Here is a 17,849-nt window from a genome sequence, read left to right on the forward strand (position 1 = left end):
GTCCAGTTAGATTAGTTCCAAACAGTTTGAGGAACTAATTGTGAGTTCAGTCAGTTAATGCATGCATGTATGCAACTAGTGTACTCTAGATAACTAAAGATTCTCTTGTAAATAACTCATGCATGTCAATTCAGACAAAGACCTAGTTGAGATTAAAGGTAGGGACAATGTATTAGATTAGTTCCAAACAGTTTGAGGAACTAATTGTGAGTTCAGTCAGTTAATGCATGCATGTATGCAACTAGTGTACTCTAGATAACTAAAGATTCTCTCATAAATAACTCATGCATGTCAATTCAGACAAAGACCTAGTTGAGATTAAAGGTAGGGACAATGTACTATCAGTTGCAAGAATTTTCCTACAAGAAAATCTCTTGCATGCAGAAGGAATTCATTCCTTGAGATTTGCGCAGTTTTACAGTGTGTTGGAGCAGTGTGTGAGATCAATGTCGCACAAGGTTACAATAGGAGCACCCAGGGAAAACTGTGCAAGGAAATAGGAGGCTTGGAGGGTAGAGGAAAAGGCATATGAGCTGTCTATTCTGTCTATGAGCAGCAGTAAGGGATTGTACTGAGAGCTGAATAGATGTGAGAGCTAAAGTTGTGTGTAATCCTGAGATATTTCCACTTGTATGATAATACATATAGCGGGGTTTTCAGCTGAGGCTTTCCCTAGAGTATTCTTTTGTGTTTCATGTGTATTAATTCTTCTTCTCTATTATATGTGTTTTGTTTGATCTTGCTCAAAATCGATTAAGCTTCCGCAATTTTGATTGTAGAAGTAGATTAAGTATTTTGTTTTAGTATATTGCATTATCAGGTTAATCTACAGTGAGAATTTCTACATAGTATCAGCTGCTACATAGATGAATATCAAAGTGGCATATGTATTGATATATATACTAAAACTACAAAAAGGAGCCTGCAAAGATATTGTCAATATTGTTACAGATCATTTTGTCACATCTAGTCAATAGGCCTGCCAACTGGATCAATCAACATCCTTGAACATTTTATCATCATCCCTTCACAAATCCCTAAGCATCACCTCTCTAGAAATTCTAAGTTTCTAGGAAAAATTGCTCAAAAGAATTGTTTTTAGCCCCAGTGCACATTTTCTTCTTGGTCACCTGCATTCAGTGCATGTTGCATGCTTTTTCACGAGCGTTGGTCACCACATTTTGCTCCCTTTTGCAAATGCGTTGATTCTAGATATTCAGGAAAAATAAAATATATTTCTTAAGCTTCCTCTTCGAGAAGCTTCCAAGGTAGTTTTAACTATTTACCATGGATAGAGAGCTCGAATCCTATCTTGGAGACCTTATCTCTTATTCCTTAAGCTCATATTCCCCTCTTAAGTGGATCTCAAGCATAGATTGGTAATTAGATAAGAATTCCCAAACTACCACACTCTTATAAATTTATTGCCTCCCATAAGGCCCGGGTTGGCTTTTGGAGATTGCTACTGCCCTCATGTTGCTGTTTTGAACCTAAAGGAGTCATCATATTCATGCATTAGGGTTAGTGTTAAGGTGTGATTTGTGACAAGGAACAATAAGTCAACTTGGGGAGACATTTATAAGATCAACTTCTATTTATGGTTGTAAACTCTATCCTATATTTATCAATACAAAAGGTATCCTATTTTCCTATATTTGTTTTGTTATGTTTGCACTCATGAATTTCAATTCCATGTTGATTCATTGAATAGAGATTTTAGATTATGCTACGTGGATGATTTAGATCCTTTTCTTTTTTTAGTTGTGTGTGCAAGTTCTAATTATAGCACTTGGAGTTAGAATTGGAGCTTACAAGAAAGGAGGAAAGGAAGGCTTGCTTCAGATTCCAAGTAGGCTTCTTTCCCATTCTTTAATTTCTCTAACGGAAACTTCAATATTTTTGTGTTTTGTTTTTCTATATCAGACCACTAGAACTAGGGAATTCACCTTTGTCCACAATCATGAAAATTTTGCATAATAAATTGGCAACCATACTGGGGAATGATATTTTCCTTTAGTGGTTTGCTTGATCTTAGCACTTTTCACCTCTCAAAGTGACCTTAGGAAAACACATTTTTGAGCTTGGTTGGGTTTCTTGTGTCATATTTTGACTGAAACATCCTCATTGCATTCCCTATTCTGAGACAGAGCGCTTCAGCACACCCGTTCCTTCTCTATGCCTACGTTGCAGTGCACTAGTGTTTGTTCCGCACTTGCGTTGATTCTTGTAGGATGCAAAATTTGCATTCATTTTCCTTGCTATTTGTTCTAATTTGTTCCATAAAGTTTTCTTGAGTCTTTGAGTTTTTCATTATCTCTGTAAAGCCAATCCCCTGTTTGAAATTGTGTATTTTTACTTTCATTTTTGCAAAAACAAATCCCCCTCAATCGTCGGGAGGGGATAAATTGTGTATGAATTGTAATCACCTCTGAGTGTCATCACCTTTTTTACAAGATTTTGTTTCGATCTTTCTTTCTTCTTTTGAATTAAGGCTTGTATGCATAGATTGATTATTGAACTTGAAAAGTAAATTTTACATTACAGATAAAGTTTGTGTGGTTTCTTTTCGTCGGCAATCAAGTTGCATTCATATGTTTCTTTGCAATTGAAACATAAACAGAAAAGAAAAGAAAAGAAAAATAATTATTTGCATTGGATATAGGGCTTTGATTTCGATTGGAATAGTGAAGTTGAGGAGATCGACTATTGCATCACTTGTTTGTAGCATTTTTTATTGATTTCTTCTTCCGCTAATTAGTTAGGTCTTTCATTGTTAAAAGGAAAATGAAAATAAAAATAAAAATTTGTCATATTAGTTGCACGATAGGTGTGTTCAGGTGACATTGAATTTTGAGCCTTGAAATCGAAACTTAATACAAGATAAAATCTAAAATTCACTCAATTAACTTAAGGATCATTTGAAACTTAACGATAGACATAGAGGTCTAGGATAGAGACACATTACGACACCTTTAAACATAGGAGTTGTCATTACTTGTCAGTGTTACATTATGCGGGTGATATCTCATTCCACGTGTGTCAAGTATATTGGAACATTATCCATGTACCTTGGGTATATCGAATGACGCTCCATGTACTCTAAGTATATCGAAATGTTCTCATCGAATGGTTACGCATTAGACAACACTAATATGGACTACTTTTACACGTACCTTTGGGTATATTTTGGAAGTCCACCATTGGATGCAAGCCAACCATAGAAATCTAATTCAGTCGCCTTGTACACTATGATACACCGAACACAACATTCACGGATATTGCCTACACGTACATAAATCCTTGGTTTACCAAGGTGGTATATCGCAGTTCACAGTGACTTGGTAATTCTTATCAACCTAGTTAGCCCTTTGTTTTATTTTGTGTCTTTAATTTATAAAATAAATTAATTGACCGCAAAACAACATCCTCACCATGGAATAACTCCTTAGTATATTTTAGGTTGAGACTAATGGTAACAGTTCCTGGTTCCACTAGTCCAGGAAACCCCTTTGACGGGAATCCTGGACATTTTTCTTCTTTTGGAAATATTGGTGCTCCTTATATTGCAATGTTATACCTTCCTAAATTTACCATTGGTTTACCAGTTTGGTTGTTTTCGACCTCATTAGTTCCAAATGTCCAAACCATCTCTCAACCAAGTCCTCCTCCACCTGAACAATATCAACCTCAAGTTGATCCTAAAGTTGACCCTTTGCCTTCTTCACCTATTTTTTCTTCATCCCTTTCTCCCTCCTCGCCTAGTGAAAGTATTGATTATAGTAACTAGGAAGCTAAGAAGAAGAACAAGAACCGATTGAAGAATAAGAAACAAAATAAGTAGGGGGGTAACCAAGCAACCATTGTAACCCATGCAACTAGTATGGATAAACCTTCCAATCAGCCCTGTAAAGTTAAATTCCCTTGCATTTTTTTAAGGGTGATCACCTTCTTAGAGATTTTCGTGGTATTCCCAAGGTATTAGAAGTGTGGTCCACATGCTCACATCAACCCTGGTCATCAGCCTCTGAAGATCATTATGGTGACAAACCATCAACTAGTGATAGTAAGATCCATGGGAAAAAGGGTAAAATCAAGTTTCCATGTAGGTTATGTGAAGGGAATCATCTTATTCACATTTTTCCTTATATCGAAGAAGCCTCAAAAGTGTTTGAAAAGCTTACATCTTCTCAATCACATCTTTCTATTGGCTACTGGAAGCTTTCCCCTAATCCTCCACTAGTTGATGAAGTGATTGATCAAAATCCATCTCCAATCAATCCCACCCTCTGTAAACGTGAATCCCACGAGTTTGTTCCCAACCAACCATTGGTAAATAAAATGGTTGATTCAACTCCACCTTCCATTGATTTTAGTTTTCCCATAGAGAGTGATTCTCATACCACTCAATTTCTTCTCGTTTCTTCTTGTTCCAGTGAATTGGGGGGCAATCCTCTCGTTCCAATGGCACATGGGGAAATCCTCTTGTTCCAATGGCACAGGGGGATAATCCTCTCATTTCCATGTCACAGGTGAATAGTTATCCCATTCCCATAGCACAAGGGGGTAGCTATCCCGTTCCCAAAGCACCCCCTCCAAGTATTATGTTCACTTCCTTTTATTGGATTCCACTGGATGGATAGTGTCTTCCTCCTTACATGCCCTTCCATATCATAGTATAGGATTATAATATGGTATTACCTGGCACAGTTATATAAGAAGACATGTCTATTAGTATTTTTTCCTCAACTGCTTGGACAACGTTAGGTTCTTCGCAGCTTGTGCCCGATACCCAAAATTTGTTGGATTTTAATAGAGGAACCAATCAACCATTAGGGATCCTTCCTTAGTTTCCTATTACTTTGGGAGGAGAGATTGTCTATATCAATTTGATGGTAGTCCAAGTCCCTTTGGATTTTAATTTACTCCTTGGTCGTGACTATGTTTATGACATGGGAGCTCTTATCTCTTCACTCTTTCATGTGATGTGTTTCCTGCATGAAGGAAGAATCGTGACCATTGACCAGCTTTCGTTCATTAGTCCTAATTTGAGTCCCAATCAACAATCTCCCCTAAATGGTCCTTATGTGAAAGTGGTATCTCCATCGCCACTGATTAATTATGTAGCAACTTGTTCCATGCCCGTGTATACTGATGATCTAGTAGGTGATGTAGTGAATCATGTATTGGGAGCATTAGCACTTGATCTTTATATTGGATCCTTTGATATGTATCCCTTCCATAACATTTTTCTCCCATCTGATGAGAGCCCCTTGGAAGTCATGGTCTCTGGGGGGATGATTAATACAACCTAAGGTTTTTGGAGTAGATTTCTTTTTCTTGTGTCAAGCTCCTTAAAAAATGAAACAAGGTTTTCAGAGAAAAGTTCATTTTCTTGCATCAAGCTCATTAAAAGATAAAACAAGGTTCATGGAGCAAAATTCCTTTTCTTATGTCTAGCTCCTTAAAAATGAAACCAGGTTCATGGAGCAAAGTTCCTTTTCTAGTGTCAAACTCATTAAAAAATTAAACAAGGTCTATGATCATGTTCTTTTCCTGTTTCAAGCTCATTAAAAAATGAAACAGATCCCCTTCCAATTTGATTCTTTGATTAGATCTCGTAAATTCCCAATTGAGTCTTTCACTTGATCTCGTAAATGAACCTTCATCCCAATCACCTGTTAGTAACCAGTAGTCTACTTAGGTGAATGAAATGAAGCTTGGGGGGCATGTCCCTAGAATTGAGTCATTATGTTGGGGGTATGCAAACTTATTTCAAACACAGTTTTTCCTTGTTTCAATCTTGTGTAAAAATGAAACTACTTTCAAGTACTATCAAGCATAGTTTCCTATGTTTCAAGCTTGCATAAAATAAAACCAATCTCATTTTATCCCTTGTGATTTCTATTTTTTATCAACCTGTTTCTCCTAGATGAGCCTTGTTTTTCTCATCCCATCGTCATTGTCTGTTTGGCCGATCATACGCTTTCACTTGGTTGTTTTACCCTTTCCTGAGGAATAGTTATGATGAGTGATATTATTAGCCAACCTCTTGAATTATACATGTTTTGAGTAGTTCCATCATGACCGGAACCAGTTTCTACCCTTTATACCACTCGTTCCTCTGGGAGGAGTCCTCTTTTAGCTCTTTTCAGACTCCCTAAACATGAAAAGATTGTCAGGCACTTGTCTTTTCGTACTCATTAAAGTAAATGAAAATATGTATGCCTAGTATAAGTCTAACCCTTTTTCAGACTAGGATAAAGTATTTATGAAAAAGGAATACCTTAGTCGAACATGGCTAAGAGGTTCTCTTGACTGTTGTTTTCTCCCTTTTCGGACTCAAGAGACAATTTTATGAAAAGGAACCTGTGGATTTTTATTTTTCACCTCTTTTTCAAACTCTCTAAACATGAAGAAGAAGTCAAGTTACACCTTCGTTGTACTCGTAAAAACATCAAACAACGATGGACTCATTGAACATGACGGGACCAAACCATTCCTTCTCAAGGTTCATTAAAAATACTCAGAGGGATTCATCTGAAGGATGAACTTATAAATGAAGCATATGTTATCCTCCTCAATCTTGTCAAAAAAAAAAGAGGTATTGACCATAAATGTTTGGGGAAATTTGGAAAACAGGGTACTTCACCTATTAATGGCAGTAAGTCACTCTTGAACATGACATTAATAGCAGTAAGTTGGGTTGGGAAATATGCTTGCCTCATTGGTTAATCATACCATATTAAGAGCATTCATAATTGGTTTTGATTCAATGCTACAAGCTCAATAAAGTTTCACCGATATGTTCAAGAGAAGTCCCCCCAATTGATATTTTCTACGATACTTTTAAGCCTTCGTTTCATGTTTGTCGTTCTTGAACTAGCTCCATATAAACATGATTCTATCTTAAATCTTGATACATGTTTCGTTCCGTTAATGGGGAATAAATCAAGGCCCTCCTATGACAGGGTGCTTCCTATCGATATCATCTCATTATCCAGGAAGTGGACTTAGAAATTCCTTTTGGTACCTTGGAGCTTGTATACATCAATGGCAATTTTTCTCGCTTTTTGTGATATGTTTTAATCTTTTGCCTTCGACCGGAAGATTCTTTGTGGTGTTCGACTTTAGCTCGTCTGTTCACACCACATAGATTATACTAAAGTATCTTGAGAGCCATTAACATCATCGATGGTTTCTCTTGCGTCTGTTAATGACTTACATCATTGGTCGGTAATCAGATGGTGTCTACCATGTTTGACTTTAGATCATTTATTCGCATGGTTAGACTCGTACATCAAGAGATCGATTGAATGAGATAAAAGACCCCAGATCTAGTTTCATCCATCTAGGTTGCATTTTCAGGATTAATACAAGATCACAAAGTATGGTGGCTATGATCATATAGAAGATTATCCAAGCATGGGTCCATACTTTTTCATCAGTGGACTTTTTCATCATTGTACATGTAATATTGGCTTATATGTTGACCATGGGTATGCCTCCCTCAACAATCATATCATGATGAAAATGTATTGTAATAGATGATGATCTCAACTAGTTCTTCTTGATCCAGACTTGTCATAAGGTAAAGCACTTCAGTTATCAGCGACTACTTCTGACTTTTTACTTTACAAGGAAATATTTTATAGACCATTTTGTTACATTCGGTCAATAGACCTGCAAACTGGATCAATCAACATCCTTGCACATTTTTTCATCATCCCTTCACAAATCCCTAAGCGTCACCTCTCCAAAAATTCTGAGTTTTTGGGACAAATTGCTCAATAAACATTGTTTTTATCCCCAGCACACATTGCCTACTTGGTCACCTGCGTTCAATGCATATTGTATGCATGTTCACTAGCACTGGTCAACACATGTTGCTCCCTTCTGCAAGTGCATTAATTCTAGAAATTCAGGAAAACTAAAAAATATTTTTGAAGCTTCCTTTTCCAGAAGCTTCCAAGGTAGTTTTAATTATCTACCATGGATAGAGAACTTGAATCCTATATTAGTGACCTTATCTCTTATCCCTTGAAATCATCTTCCCATCTTAAGTGGATCTCAAGCCTATATTTGTAATTAGATAAGAATTCCCAAACTACCATACTCCTATAAATTTACTAACTCCCATAAGGTTTGGGTTGACTTTTGGAGATCTATAATGCCCTCATGTTGTTGCTTCGAACCTAAAGGATTCATCAAATTCATGCATTATGGTTGGTGTTGAGGTGTGCTTTGTGACAAGGAAGGATAAGTCAACTTGGGGAGACATCTACAATATCAGCTTCTATTTATGGTTATAAAGTCTCTCCTATATTTATCAATACAAAAATTATATTGTTTTCCTATATTTGTTGTGTTATGTTTGCACTCATGAATTTCAATGCCATGCTGATTCATTGAATAGATATTTAGATTATGCTATGTGGATGTTTTGGATCCTTTGCTTGTTTTATGCATGTGTGTAAGTTCTAATTACAACACTTGGAGCTAGAGTTACAACTTACAAGCAAGGCGGAAGGGAAGCCTTGCTTCAGATTCCAGGTCGACTTATTTCCCATTCTCTAATTTATCTAAGGTAAAATTGAATATTTTTTCTTCTATTATTCTAGATCATACCACTAGATCTAGGTAATTCACCTTTGTCTGCAATAATGAAATTCTGCATAACAAATTCATGTGCCTAGAATTGATTCATTCCTCGCTTCAAGATTGTGTAAAAATGAAACTACTTTCAAGTACACTTAAGCATAGTTTCCTATGTCTCAAGCTTGCATAAAATGAAACCATTTTCATTGTATCCCTCTTGATTATTATTTTTTATCAACCTATTTCTCCCATATGAGACTTGGATTTCTCATCCGATCGTCACGATTTATTTGGCCGATCATACGCTTTCACTTGGTTGTTTTACCCTTTTCCGAAGAACCATTGTGATGAGTGGTCTTATTAGCCAGCCTATTGACTTCTACATGTTTTGAGCAATTCCATCATGACCTGAACTAGTTGTTACCCTTTATACCACTCGTTCATATAGGAGGATTCATCTTTCTACTCTTTTCAGACTCCCTACACATGAAAAGATTGTCATCCACTTTTCTTTTCGAACTCATTAAAATAAATAAAAATACGGTTACCCGGTATAAGTTTAACCCTTTTCCGAACTAGGATAGACTATTTAATAAAAAGGAATACCTTAGTCAAACATGGCTAAGAGGTTCTCCTGAGTGTTGTTTTCTCCCTTTTCGAACTCAAGAGACAATTTTATGAAAAGGAACATGTAGAGTTTTCTTTTTCAACTCTTTTCCAAAATCTCTAAACATGAAAAAGAAGTTGAGTTACATATTCGTTGGACTTGCAAAAACATCAAACAATGATGGACTCATCAAACATGACGGGACCGAGGCATTCCTTCTTAGGGTTCGTTAAAAATACTCAGAGGGATTCATCCGAAGGATGAACTTATAAATCAAGCATATGTTATCCTCCTCAAGCTTGTCAAAAATAAAGAGGTGCTGACCAGAAATGGTTTGGGAAATTGGGAAAACAGGGTACTTCACCTAATAATGGCAGTGAGTCACTCTTGAACATGACACTCTTTCACCTCATCTCCGTTACTGTTGGGTTGGGAAATCTGCTTGCCTCTTTTGTTAATCATACCATATCAAAAGCCTTCATAATCAGTTTTGAGTCAATGCTTCCAACTCCAAAAAGTGTCGCCAGTATGTTCAAGAGAATTCCCTCATTTGATATATGTTATGATACTTCTAAGCCTTCGTTTCATGTTTTTCATTCTTGAACCAACACCACATCAACATGATTTTTTCTCAAATATTGATACACTTTTCTTGTCGTTGATGGGGAATACACCAAGGACCTGCTGCGACGAGTCACTTCCTTTCAGCATCATCTCATTATCCAGGAAGTGGACTTAGAAATTTCTTTTGGTACCATGGAGCTTGCATACATAGATTGTACTAAAGTACCTTGAGATCCATTAACATCTTAGGTGGTTTATCTCGCATTTGTTAATGACTTACATCATTGGTTGGCAATCATATGGTGTTTACCATGTTCAACTTCAACTCATTTATTCACATGGTCAGACTTGTACATCAAGAGATAAAGTGAACAAGATAGAATACCTCAGATCTAGTTTCATCCATCTTGGTTGCGTATCCAAGCATGGGTCCACACTTTTTCGTTAGTGGATGAGACTTCTTAATCATTGTACATGTAATATTGGTTTATATGTTGAGCATGGGTATTCCTCCCTCAACAATGATATCGTGATGAAAATGTATTGTAACCAATGATGATCTCGACCAGTTCTTCTTGATCCGGACTTGTCATCAGGTAAATCACTTCATTCGTCAACTATTACTTCTGACTTTTTACTTTAGGGTGCAATCTATTATAGACCATTTTGTCACATCAATCAACATCCTTACACATTGTGACATCATCCCTTCAGAAATCCCTAAGCGTCACCTCTCCAAAAATTCTGAGTTTCTGGGACAAATTGCTCAATAGACATTGTTTTTAGCCCCATAGCACATTATCTGCTTAGTCACCTGTGTTCAGCGCATGTTGTATGCATGTTCACCAGCACTGGTCAACACATGTTGCTCCCTTCTGCAAGTGCATTGATTCTAGAAATTCGGGAAAACTAAAAAATATTTTCCAAGCTTCCTCTTCCAGAAGCTTTGAAGGTAGTTTTAGCTATCTACCATGGATAGAGAGCTCAAATGCTATCTTGAAGACCTTATCTCTTATCCCTTGAGCTCATCTTCTCCTCTTAAGTGGATCTCAAGCCTAGAATTCCCAAACTACCACACTCCTATAAATTTACTACCTCCCATAAGGTATGAGTTGGATTTTGGAGATTGCTAGTGCCCTCATGTTGTTGCTTTGAACCTAAATGAGTCATCATATTCATGCATTAGGGTTGGTGTTGAGGTGTTCTTTGTGACAAGGAAGAATAAGTCAACTTGAATAGACATCTACAAGATCAGCTTCTATTTATGGTTTTAAAATCTCTCCTATATTTATCAATACAAAGAGTATCTTGTTTTTCTATATTTGTTGTGTTATGTTTGCACTCATGAATTTCAGTGTCATGTTGATTCATTGAATACATATTTTATATTATGCTATGTGGTTGTTTTAGATCGTTTTCTTGTTTTAGTTGTGTGTGTAGGTTTTAATTATATCACTTGGAGCTAGAGTTGGAGCTTACAAGCAAGGAGGAAATGAAGGCTTTCTTTAGATTCCAAGTAGGCCTCTTTCCCATTCTCTAATTTCTCTAAGAGAAACTTGAATATTTTTGTCTTTTGTTGTTCTAGATCAGACCACTAGATCTAGGGAATTCACCTTTATCTGCAATCGTGAAAAATCCACATAACAAATACCATAGAACATATGTCAAAAATCAACAAGGGATATCCAACTATAGTCCTTTAGAGAATGGCCTATGTAAATATTCATAAGTAACATAACTCAGTTTCTTGCTAATTTTCCAAAGTCCCAGAACCTATGAAGTGCCAGCCTTAGAGACGACGCTTGCATCTTGGTTTCACTCCTTATAAATGTGGCAAGAAGAAAATAGATTAAAGAAAAATTTGATATGTAAAACCTCCTCCATGATGGGACTAAGTGTGTGAATGTGACATCGTTATATCTCATTCAACCAATTAAAAACAATCATTGAATGGCCATAGATCTGCAAGGAAAGAATGTCTTTTTCAATTGCAAAGAGGAAAAGGAGTTTGAGGATGAGAAGTTCTGCATAGTTATTTGTACCCCTCCCCAAATCTCTTTGTAATTTGCAATAATCTTGGATGTACAACATTGCCCCCCTCCCACCACAATTTCCATTCTCATATGAAGCACCGTCAAAATAAGTCAACAAATAATTTCTATTAATCTCTTTAGCGACAATAATCTGGGTGGCTTAGGTTCCTTCATCGATTGGGAGAAGATCAAAATCTACAGGTGCTTTGGTAGCCACCTGGTCAAGGTCGGAGGAATTGTCTTTGAAAATTTCTCTAATCTCGGTGTTCCATATACCCCAACATACAAGAGGGGTGGATTCCTAAGGTGTTTTGTGGGATATACTCCCACTAGTCTTTCCATACTACCCCTTGCCAATTTCTAACTTCACTAATGTGGTTCCAGCCATCGTTCCAGACTGCCTCAATGAAAGGACATGATATAAATAGGTGGTTTATAGATTGATCTTCATTTTTGCAAAGAGAACATCCTGGACCCTGCATGTACATTTTCTTAAGATGATCCCAAGTCAATGTTTTATTCGCTAACAGGAACCAAACGAAAAGACGGGTCTTTGGGGGCTCCTTAATTTCTAGACCACCTTCCAACACCAGGTGATTTCAGTCGATTTTCTATCACTGCAAATAAAAATGTATCCATATTTTTTATTGTACTCTCCCCACGAAGAGTAAACCTAGCGAAGATTGTCAACCTCCTCTTCTTTGATCTGCATGTATGTTGTGTTTAAGGCCAAAGTATAATTGTTCCACATATCATGATATTCAGGACGTAAGTTATGAACATTGACATTGATCCATCCTTGATCCCATATTGAATAATTGATGGGATCAACAACCTAGTTCAAAGTATGCCCTCCTTATTCTTTCGAAATTGGACCATTTCATTTGGAAGGTAGAAACTGTCACCAATGTCGAACCAAGGATCCTTGCCTATTTTCAATTTCTCTGCATTACCAACTTTCCATACCAAACCATTCTCAATAACTGGGAGATATGATTGCAAAACTTTCCATATGATGGATATCTTAGGTCTTCTTTTATCTATATTCTTAAGCCAATCTTCAAGGGTGCTACAATAAATATGTTTCCTATGAGAAACAATCGTCCAAAGACTTTTTGTACCATGGTTGTTATAAATGGTGATTAATAGCTAAAACGTGGTGATGGTGACTAGAAAGAGGTTGGAAATGGGAAGGTTTTAACATCATCAAAAAATAGTGAGATGGTCAAAAAAATGATGTGTGAAAAAAGGAGGGTGACAGAAAATAACACAGGAAAAGGCAGGATGTGGGAAAGGATAAGATGACGTAGAAGAAGAAATGGGGTTGCAATGGTGGTAAGAAAATTTAAATAATTAAATTATTTATAATGAAGTCCAAAATTTTCAAAAAGAAAACAAGAGATTTACAAAACCCTATCAATGAGGAAATATTTTGATCTGGAGAATACAAAGGCCAATTTTATGAAACATGAAGCACTATTGGTTAATTATTTTGTTCGAAATACAACCATAATATGATATTAATTTAATGAAACATTTGGATCTAAACAACACCCATGTAATTGATTTGCAAAAGGACTAGTAATTTACCTTGATGAAGAATTGAAGTTTGCCCTAAATGACTACGATATCTTGTAAGAAAATGTACATGGCCACAAGATCTTCACAAAATAAAATTTCACAATTTGACATAGGATATACATGGTAAAACCCTCAAAAGGGAAATATCCACAAAGAAAATGGGCAATGCTTAATTATTTCTTTCAATTATCTTCCTCATGTACAATGAGGACCTAGCTCCTTTATTTATAAAGTAGATGATTGCATGCAAACTACCATTTTTATTTTAGTTCAATAAGCCAATAACTAAAAGGTTCTTTAAGCAAGATTACATAACTTGATATTTATCCATGCAATAGAGTATTACAAGTTATTTATTGTGAATAATTAATTTATCTGCAAGAACAATAAAATAAATAAATGCACATAATAATGCACCAGCAAGTTTCTTGTTATCCACCATTTCACCCATGACCCAATGTCACTAGTTAAAGCTCCCTACACAATTATTAAACACCAAATAACCCACTTAACGTACGCTTGCGTCCTTCCTTGTAATTATCCATTGTGATTGATCCACATTTACTAATGCGGCTTGATTTTGCATTGAGTTGCTTGATGATGTATGTCGTACATGATCCAAATTCAATTGAGAACAAAATGAAAGAACATAAGTAATGATAACACAAGATACGGTAGTGAAAGAAGAGTATTACAATGAAAGCCAAATATTAATAAATGACGGTAGCTATCTTTGAAAAGAAATGTTATAGATACTTATTTGAAAAAATCATAGAAAGAGGTTGTAACTACATTTCATAATGATGTGGAAAAACATAATAGACAAAAAACCTAATATGCAAGAGCTCTAGCCCTATCATGAAGTTGCCATTGAGTGGAAAAACTAAGTTGGATGAATATGAATTATTCAAAAAAACATAATCCTACAGAGATCATTACATTTAATTGAATGCTTCATTTTGGGTTGTGTTTAGCTCATTGGAAAGAATGTTAGCACATTGAATCAATTCCCAAAGAGTTAGCAGTTGAAATCATGAAAAACAGATGGGAAGGCCCAAAAAATTTGCCTAAAATAATTACCAAAAGCATTGTAAATATCGGAAATGTTTCTAAGATGGACCTAGTTGTCCACCTAGATTAGCACATGTAGTAATAGGGTAGTGATTGTAGTTGGAGTCCAAGTTTTCCCTTCTCAAAGAAGTTTTCATTTGTGAACCGAAATCCGTCTTTCATTTCTATTCTAACCATCTATATTTAGCTCTCATTTCTTCTCCATCCAACAAACTTTATCATTGCTTCTAGTGCTTCTAACAAAACCTTATAATGTCATTTCCTTGCAAGTGATGTCTTGAAATATTTTGAGACCTATACCCCAATCTTTTAGTGCTCATGCATATCACAACTTAATCCTTCAATATTCTATGTCCCATAACCTAACCTTATAGTGCAAACATACTCACAACATATACAATTACAAGGGTCAACAAAGATTCCATTAAATTTGGATTAATCTTAGTCTAAGCCCTCTTTAAGTTAGGCTGAAATTAGTGTTTTCAAGTGTGAAATTCACACTTCCAAAAACTAATATTCACACTTTCAAAATCCAACTTTTCACTTTAGAAACACAAATATTCACACCTTTGAACAAGGAATTCATAATCTTTTTGGTTTAGATTCTTATTATTAGTCCAAATTTAATAAAATGGTCATTTGCCTTATAACACTAAGTAACTCTTCCTAGGCAGAATCTAGTCACCAATACATTTTTAGGTTCTAAGCAATACATAGCTTTACTTGCACTTTTGATCATCGAGGTCAATTAGGAGAACACAAAAATGACCAAGGTGCATTGATGAGTTGTTGAAATTAAAAATTTGCATGGCCAAAACAATGACTAAGATTTCTAAATAATTGGTTGGCAAAACATTCACCAAAAACAAGAAATTAAATTTCAAGAAGTGAGGTATTTTAGCTATACTTTAGCCCACAACCATTTATAACCCATGCTTTTATCTATAACTTTTCTACCCACAACCTAGCCTTGTAATTGACATTTTGCCTACAACAACTACCATTTGTGTCCAAGGGATTTCATTAGAATGGTCTCAACCCACCAAAAGCAATATTTTGAAAGGTTTGCCATATGGCAAGTCTAGTTGGAAAGATTTAAAGGTTCTATGACTTTCTGACTTCATTAATGATTGTCAATCTTGAAAATACATTATTTATTTAGACTAGAATATTTATGAGATCTATTAGCAATATATTTAGATTAGAAGGCCTATGAAACCTATTAGCCGTATATTTAGACAAGAAGGCCTAGGAGACTTATTAGCCATATCTTTGAGTGCGATGGGAACCTTTTTTTACTTTAGTATTTAAAATATATATATATATATATATATATATATATATTGAGTGCAAGTGTTAATACAAATAGAAAGCTTCTTCATCACAATCATAATGCAATATAAGTCAAATTATACAAAGATGCAATTAGAACCACAAAACTAAGGCTTCTCAATGAGGAAGTAGCCATCAAAAGAGGATTTCAAACAAAAATTTAATCTCTTTAGCCTTAACAAAATGTTATAAGATGATATAATTTTATTAATGTCCACATGTTAACAAAAGAATAAGCTAATTGGACTCAAGAATATGAATAAATACAAACATAATATGGAAGTGTAAAGGCTCCTAGAAATTTAAAGTTAACAAAATATAAGTGAAAATAGCTAAATGAATACAATAGCATTTGAACTTGTCATAGCCTAATGTTAAAGATGATGTGTTTGGAACTCTTCTAAGCCCTTGACTAAGCTATAGCTCTTCCATGCTTGTAAATTGGATGATTAAAAAGGCTCTTACAAAATAGATAAATAAAAGTCATTAAGATTTAAACTCAAGGCACTTATCTAGTCAACTTAATTAGAAGAAAAAAAAGACTCAAATAGAGAAGATGAAAAAAAAATCACGATCTCTAATTTACAAAAATTTAAAAATGAACTCTAAGTTAATGATCATGGACATAAACCCTTCTGATCATCACTTTGTGCACGTGAAGAATCTGTTTTACACTTATTTAAAATTTCTTGAAATCCAAGACACCTTGTATGCTCCTATTATTTAAAAATATGTGCAGTTAAAGAGATAGATCAAAGTGGAATACAAAGTCCAATTCACATAATATCTTATTAAAACTGAAACCTTGCTTCGTTTTAAAAGAAAAAAATTATTGTTCTTAGGTTCATCCAAATAAAAAAAATCTATGAACCTCATTAAAAATCTATAAACTTCAATAAGTATAATTTGATGCCTTGTCTATTTAAAATAAGGGTAAAGGAGGTGGAGTTACATAATCATCTCTTAACATGAGTATGTCTTTGTACAAGAGTAAATACAATTTCTCATAGTAAAGACTACAAGGTAAGGGTAGAGAGTCTCCATTCTTGTTCAGCTTCAATAACCATTGCCTCAAAATAACAAGTTGTTCATGATGATTTAGCAATAAGAAGCTAGAGGAAAATAAAAATAAAAATTGTAATTTCAAATGACATTATTTACATATTCATTAATTTCTACTTATTTTAGTTGTACATTTCTTTTAATACTGATTTGATCAATTTTAATTGTACATAAATACAAATCCATTGGATTATGACTTGATCCATTTGAATTGTATATTGATCTAAATGATTGAATATTTAGATATTGTTTTGTTGGTAGTTTTGGAGTAAATTGTGTGAACTAGTTTGAATTGACCAACCTTTTAGGTTGAGGCTCCACCAATAATCAGAGATAAATAAAGTTGAATGAATGAAAAGAATTAGTGAGGAGAAATATATGGATTAAAAAATGGGTTAGCCTTTGGAGGGGAAAGGTTAAAATTGACCAAAAATAATAATAACAGTCTAATAAGATATTAAAATTGACCAAAAATAATAATAACAGTGTAATAAGATATCTACTAGAAAGGAAATAGCAATATATAATCATGGTTAAAGAATATAAAGTTTTGCCATTGTAAAAATGTACTGAAAAATACAAAAGACTACATATAAATTTAAAAGGAAATGATGAAGCATGTATATTATAATGGGGTATAAAAACCATAAAGTGAGGAATATATTATTGAAAATATTAATCGCATAGGGAGTAATAGTAATAGTTAATGTAAATTAGGGATTGAGATACTAAATAAAAGAGACTAAAAGATAAAAGGCGAATAAAGTAAACACAAGTTAGAGCTGGGAACAATTTTTGAGAAAAAATAACCTAAGACAAGAGATTGAAGAAATATAATGCTAAGAGAATTGGATGAAGATGAATTACTATAATTAATAAAAGAATAAGACAAAGAAAGAATTGGAAAAATAAAAGGAAAGAGATGCGGAAAAGGGTTATACAAGAGAGAAAAAAAAAAAAGAAGGACAATTTAGGGTTGGAGGAAGGACACAAAAATAAAGGCC

Source organism: Pinus tabuliformis, chromosome Q (genome assembly GCF_031772625.1).
Source record: "Pinus tabuliformis cultivar Carrire ecotype Pingquan chromosome Q, CPIR1, whole genome shotgun sequence".
Lineage (NCBI taxonomy): Eukaryota > Viridiplantae > Streptophyta > Pinopsida > Pinales > Pinaceae > Pinus > Pinus tabuliformis.